Genomic DNA, 7744 nt, shown 5'->3' with positions numbered 1-7744 from the left:
AGTATAGCTGCTGTGAACCCTCATTACAAGTGTCAAAGCAAATCATCTCAAATATCTCACTCTTTCTTCTGTGTCTTGCTATTTGCAATATAGTATAGTATGCACATTTATGTAGAAGGGTGTGAACTCAGTTAGTGTTCAGCTTCCCTTGAAAGAAAAATAATTGAAATATGCAGCTGGCATGTTGCTGTACATGTTCATGCTGTTGTTTTCATCTATATTCAGTCAAAAGGGAGAGCCACAGAGTCAGTTTGTAGGGAAAGGAGTTTTGAGCATTATTGTGAGATCTATCAGGTCTGTCACTCTGAGGAGTTAAATTGTTCCTACAAATTCCATGCAAAGAAGAACAACTTGCATGGGGGAATCCTTATTTGTAGTATTAAAGGTTAAAGGGTGGTGTGATCCTAATGCACAAATCCTGCAGCAGCATATGAGAAACAAAAGGTCAGGGCTGCACACAGAAAAAAGAGAGGAACCACTACATAGAGGTGAAAATAGAAATGTTAACTTTATTACTTTGTATGTGGCTGGTTCAGATATTTTTTTTACAGATACATAAAAAAAGAGAGAAGTTAAATCACAAATAAATCATATCCAAACAGACAAGTTCAAAACAAGATTTATACTGTACCATAAAATATCTTAGCCAACACATAGACGATCAAATGCATTGTATACAACTCTCTGTTGTCTAATTATTTTATAATCAACCAGAAGGAGTGCAAGCATCCCAAGGACCTCACCAACTAAGTAGCAGTGCATGTTGCATTCTTCTCACTACTGTAAACCCTTAATGTAAACCAACACTGGTAATTCATTGTTATTGTACATGCATAGGGGCCATGCTTTCCTTTTGAGGAGAATTTAACACACTTCTCAAGCACCTGATGCTCAAATGAGTTGACAAAGAGAGTTTGTTATACAGCCCATCTATACATTTTTTTTTATAAAAATAAAGTATTGATATATAACTTTTGTTGTGATTAGAAAATCAGATAAGTAATCACGTTTGTTTATTTTTGTGTGCTTTGGTAGGCTAGTAGCCAGCACTATCCCTTTAACAACACTAAGGGGAAGAATTTTAGCTTGATTTTTGTTTTCTCTTTTATAAATCAAAGCAGATGACAAGTCATTTGGCCAGTGCGGAGCCCTTTACTTCCTCTAGATTCATAGCCATATTATAACAATAATTATTATTGTTGTTTGAGATAAGAGGATAAACTTCTATTCTAGTCAACACCATATCATAACTACAAGCATGTGCAAGTCACAGCTACAGCTGGAATAATGTCCTATTGTCCTGGTGCTGTGGTCATGTATTTTGGGGTAATTAATACCATTAAGCACTAACAAACCAGACCAGCTAATTAGCGGATGAACTCCTAAAAGTGAGTTAGTAACAACAGCTGTGACAAAGTCGCCATGTCATGAGAGGTGAGGTTGTTCAAACTGGGTTGCAAAGCAGGCTCAAGGTTTTCTGTTTGCTCCACTCATCCCCTTCTAAACAGTGCTCAAAGCCCCGCAGCTCCACACTGACCTGCGATTGGCTTAGAGGGCTCAACCCCTGACCCTGTGACCTCTGACCTGTGCAGTGGCTGATCCAGTCCGTATGAGAGACTCCTGACTGTGACCAGCCGTGGCCTTCCCAGCTTTGATAAACACGCACACACACACACACATACATACATACACACACACAGGTGCTGTTCACTGGGTGGTACTGTTAATCAGCATGCACATGAAACCACACCCATGTGTGTGTTTTTGTACATATTTGATCCCATTTTGTCTCTCTGTTTGTGCACTCCTTACTTGACCTTCTCCCTGTGTCACCTCACTCCCTGAGCTCAACCACTCTGATTGTCCTGTAATATAAGCTAATCACAATGTCTCGCCATCGTTATTTAGGTTCCCATAGAACACCTGAGGTCCTTCATGCTCAAACTTTACTCTCTTGTAAATCAAAAAGAATGTAGGAAATACTCTCTTAATTTGTTGACTCATTTGTGTTTCATTGTATGTGAACTTTTCTTACTTCTTACTACATAATGCAGCTGATGGCACAAATAGCACAATGGGAACCAAATTTTTCATGAACAGTTTGTTCTGTTTTAATATTGCAAAATGATGCAGAACAGTTTATCAAGATGTTACATATACAAACTTTTGTTTTATTCTTTCATCTGGGGAACATCTGTAGGCCAGGCTTTCCCTGAAACACTCTGCTATACACTTCTTCTACTATTTGACTATTAAAGTTAGTCACATTCTAATTATGACAATATTTATTTTCATTGTAAAGCTTTATTCTGATTTATCTCAAAGTCCTTAATACCACCCACTGCATCTTACTCCACATGTTCTTATTTTCAGAGGACAGCATTAGCCCAGAACTCTTTCTGTGTGGTTCTTTTGTTTTTAGATAGCAGTTATTTTAGAGGTAGCTGAAGGACTTCTGTTGTAGTACTGATTTTCCCAAGACCAAGTGCATCCCTAGCACAAAGTGAGTTAACCTGGAATTTGGACCTTTTAGAATCTGTGCAAAAATAAAACAGAAAACTTCTCCCCAGAGTGTGGAAGCAGAAATAAAAGCAGAACCTGAGACAATGGCTGCATGTTTTATTACACGGCCCCAAGTTCCTATAAAAAGAGGTAATCGTTAAAATTTTGGTTCACTGATTTCAAAGTTCTCTAAATCATACTTTGACACAACAAACAATAACAAAAGAATGCAAAACGGCCTCCTTCCTCATCCACATAAGGAAGCATCTGCAGGGCTGTATCATAATTCAGTAATTGTAGTCAGTAATGTTGCTTACATGCTACCTGCAGCCATAAATCACAGCTATTCCTTGGATTGTCTTAAATCTTAATGCCACATGACTGCATGTTGTCAGGTATAACAGTTCAGTAAATTTGATGTAGAGCGATAACTCGTCCGTCAAAAGTGTCAAGAATTGGCACTTGCACAAGAATGGGATAATATCACATTTCAATGCATCAAGCAACAGGGAGATAAATGAATGAGGAAGAGAAAACTGTTTGAATCCTGCTTATGATCTGCATATTTGTGCTTCATTTATAAATTAACATTTCATTTGAGTATTTAAAGGTACAGCGTGCAAAAATGAAAAAACTATACCATGTGGAAGAATAGTAAAATGGTCCCTTGCTCACCCCTCCCATTGGTGAAGAGACGCTGGCCTTTGAGGACAAGAAGCTATGATGCATTGTGAGTATGATCCTCTATTTGTCAAGTCTTTACCATCCAAAATGTTTAACAGTACAAATTATGTTGCACACTACAAACTATCGCTTCTTCTCCATCTTCCAATGAATGCATTTAGTGTGTTCACTCACTAAATACATTAACACATATTTTACTTGTTTGTACGTTTTGTGCTACATTTGAGACATGGTAGTGCAAGATGGCAGCCTCCATGGAGAAGGACCAGCTCCTATGTGGATCCTTTGCGGAAGTCACAGAAAAATTTTAATTTACATGTAATTGGAGGTATTTACAGGATCAGCGTCATGAAGCAGGTTCATTACATGCTCTAAGATCACACTGGTCCATGGTCTCATAAAAGTCATCACCCTGTCAACACACTCTGGGTGAATTTTCCTAATTTTTGCCTGCTGTATTTACACATCAGTCCATCCCAATTACTTGCGAAAATGTTCAAGGTGGAGTCAGGGATACTACATCAAAATTCTAAATCGTTACTCTACAGAAATAAGTTTTATTGACAATTGCTATCATGGAAAGTTTTGACTTTGATTTTTTAAGACCAGATATTTTACAGTATTATGTCATGGGAAAAAAAGAAACTTAAAATAGTGCTGAGAATCCTTAACATGATGTTACAAAACACTGATGTTGTAATTCAGTGTGCTGATGTAATGTGTTTAAAGAAGGTATTCCTTATATCAACAGCATACTGTACAAAGCAGCTTCAATTTAATGAGTAGCGACATGACGTGGCTGAGAGTGTTGTGAAAGTCCTTTGAGGTCATGTTGGCAGCACATTTTGTTAACTCAGACTATGGCCTGTGCAGTGTGTACAATACGATTAAGATTATAGGATTAAGACTTCAAGGTAACCATTAATGGCTTACATTGCAAGAGAATATAGGGATACTTAAGGAAAGGGTCCCACAAGGTGTCGGGATATAAGACGGGAGATTCCACCTTGTTAGGTTACTGAACTGGTCCAAACTTTCATACTTTCTGCTTTACTGATCAGACAGCAGCAGTCACCAGGCAAACAGATAATTGCACATGAGCTCAGTAGCCTCCTGATTTCCTTAACAAATAGTCTGTCCCCTCATTCACTTCAAAAGTCTCCCTCTCTTCTCTCTCTCCCTCTCTTTCTCTTGCAGTCATTTGTTTAGAGTAGAGCATCACACAATTAGCCTCTGCTTTGGATGGGGTACAAGAACCGGCCATAGAAGCCTCATTTGGTTTGCAAATGCCCCATTTCTTTCTGGTTTTAGTGGCTAAAACAAATGGTTGAGCTTTGTTTGTGAAGGGGGGGGGGATAGGGGGATGACATGTGGGAGAAGTGGCTATTTTAGCAGTGACCCGGTCATCTCTGCTGTAGAGGAGAGAAGAGGCTCTCCCAGATAATGACTGAACAAGCAGCTTTGTGTGGGACGACAAATGGAGTGATCCCACTCTTGTTCCACTTACCACGAGGAGAGCGTTGGCGTGGTGTGTGCATGTCTTTGTGTGTCTGGGCTTATATGCAAACATGTGTGTTGCTTATTTTGGCTACCTGCTATTTGAATGTGTGTACATGAGCCTTTGGTTGGTTTGGTGTGTGTGTGGTGTGTGTGAGGACAGGGTGTTAAAGAGTGTATTCATGGTCATGAGGTGGTGTGTGTGTCAACAGCAGATGATTTGCATGAGGGTTTTGGCTGAGCTGTTCCAGGGAGCTCTTTTGTTTTGTTTTGACTCTTCTGTTTTTAATGGACAACCAAGGACATTATTTGAATACCATCATCCCGCCTGTGTGACACTTACTCCGGACTGGTGGAGGGAGTTTGGGGGTTGGGGGGAACGGCAGGGGGCTCCACGGATGGAGTTTATGTTCAAGAAAAGGGAAGAAGATATTCCAACATTGGCTGTTCTGGGAAAAAAGTAGATCTGAATCTGTAACCCATGTATGAAAAAGCAGAACTCACCTTCAGTGTTTGTTATCATCAGCCTCAACACAAATAGACGAACCATACAAGGAACAAAGACACTAATCTGTAGTTTCAACACAAACTGTTGCAACTGAGGTGAGATGATGCAATGAGAGCATGTGTGTTTACTCTGTTTGCTTCACTTAGATCTATGAAAAGCAAATGTTGTCATAAAGCTGTACCATAAAGTTCTTAAACTCACCACTTAGATGTGGGCCAGATATGTTTTATGTTGTGAAGTAGCACTCCAGTTAAAAACTTGTTTTTCTTTTTGTTACTACACTTAAACGTCAGACTTTTCTATGCACATATCTTTGCAGTGTGACCACAGTAAGCTGTTTTCACACATCTTCTTCACCTTGAATCTCAGCTTTTTCTACATTTCTACTGGTTTGATACCTAAAAGTGGTTCAATGTGCAACTTAAAGAGTACAAACTCATCATTCTAGACAGCTGTTTCTTATGATTGCAGTACGGTTTTTAATACGCCCATAAGATTAGTAGAGACAAAAAGGAAATGACCAAACAACAACTCCTGTGTGGAACTTCCTGTTTGTGTTAGTTTTGATGCCCCCTGTAGACAAAGTGAAACAACTGCTTTCTTTGCTGGTCTTGTCCTGCACATGTAAGTAGTTTTTGAGGAACATTTTCATTCAGCTTTGTTTTTAACACTTAAAGTATCACTCACTTTGAATATTTGCTCCTTCAAAAAAAAAAAAAAAAAGGATGTGTCCCTAGCGTGCCGTCAATCATCTGGCCTGCATGTACCCCTATCTGTTGTACCTCATATCTGTTAATATTTTGTATATCAATAGTTTTTTATTGGTTGTTTACCAAAGTGGAGTTTTCTGTTTACGTGCTGCCTGCCTCATGGCTGTCATGTGCAGTACATTAGAGAGATGTATATCAGCATTGTTTATTGTTCCCTGTGTATTGAATCCTATGCAATTTTCTGGTTACATGCATCACTTAACTGAAACAAGTTTACTAATACTTTCTCCACCTTTACTAAAACAATAAAAACACTGGACACTTATGTGAATATGTCAAATATGTAGGAACTTTAAAACATCCAGCTGACATATGCTGATGTCACACTTTTAAATGAAGGGAACAAAAGTATGTGTCATCAGATTTTGAAATGAAAAATATCTGGATACTGTAGACTTTCAAAGGAGATGTTGTTTTAACCCTCCTGTTATGTTTGTTTCTCTGGAACAGCAATAATGTTCCTGGGTCAATTTGACCCGGGGCATACTCGATTATCCAAAAGTGTCAGAACCCAAGAAAATCTCAATACACATTTGTTTTAATCTAATTTTTAACTCCATTACTAACCATTCAAATCAATATTTGGTCCATTGGTGTTCTTTAATTCTCACAGATCATGGTTCAATGAGGATAACTCACTCGTTTTTCATTAAAATTTGTGTTAAAACTTTTTTTAATGTACATTGGAAAGCCCTAAGTATAAATGCAACAGTTTGACATGGCATAGATTTTTGTTTATTTTATTTTGCTTTTTTTTATTTATTTTTTTATGAAGTGATGTTGATAAATTAACAGGAGTCTATCACATGTTGCCCATATTTTTATGCTGCATTTAGCTGGTTTGCAAGGCATATATTACCTAAAATAGACTTTAAAAAGGGTAAATTTGTCCCGCAACATAACAGGAAGGTTAACAAACAAATGGCCTTATAGTTACAGGTCATTTGAACATGTCAATAAAGCTAAGGTTGCTTTTCCCCAGTCATAACTTATCAGATCCTATCATTCCAATTTTGTCCCACATGAGTTTGGCACTAATAGTCACTTATCTGGTGTGCATAGACCACATGAAAATCATCAATCATTCCTGTTTCTACTCATAGTTTCTTAACGAAAAGCAAAGTACAGAAGTGCACCTTCAGTACCGTTGAACTTGCTGTAACCTTGTTGGATTTTATTACTCTGCCTACAGGTATGAACCTTTTTCAATAATCTCCTCCCATAGTTCAGTAAATCACTGCAGTCTTATGTGCCCAGACTCTCCTGTGCTCTGCTCAGCGTTGGTCTAAAGATGACATCATCACCACAGTGTATGGTTTCAGGCCTTCAGAGGGTGATCGCTGTTTGAGCTAAAGCATCATGATGGAGGTAACACATGTGAACATGGTTTAAAGCTGGACTTCACTAATCAGGATCATCAGTGCTATCAGACAGCAGGAAACACCTATGTAAATACAGGATGTAAATTGTATTGAAAGCAGACAGAAACTGGTTCTGATGTTTGCAAGGGGGATATTTTATGACATCTTTCAGGTCCTGTTTCACTTTTATTGTCAGCAATAGACAGAAATCATCCTACACTTTTTTGATTGATCACTTTCATTCTTTTCTTGTACTAAACTGTATTTCCAGCGAGTGTTTTTCTTCATTATTATCATGCTTTAACTCAGCTCTTATCTGACCCAGGCGCATTAAGCCCCAATTTCCCTCCTTGATCCCTGAAGGGATAACTCTGCTTAAAGGTCATGATAAAGTCTGGAGGAACTGGCATTGTGATGTGATT

This window comes from Notolabrus celidotus, chromosome 9 (genome assembly GCF_009762535.1).
Source record: "Notolabrus celidotus isolate fNotCel1 chromosome 9, fNotCel1.pri, whole genome shotgun sequence".
In the NCBI taxonomy this organism is placed as follows: Eukaryota; Metazoa; Chordata; class Actinopteri; order Labriformes; family Labridae; genus Notolabrus; species Notolabrus celidotus.
The sequence above is the reverse complement of the archived record's forward strand: the minus strand, read 5'-3'. Positions refer to the sequence as shown.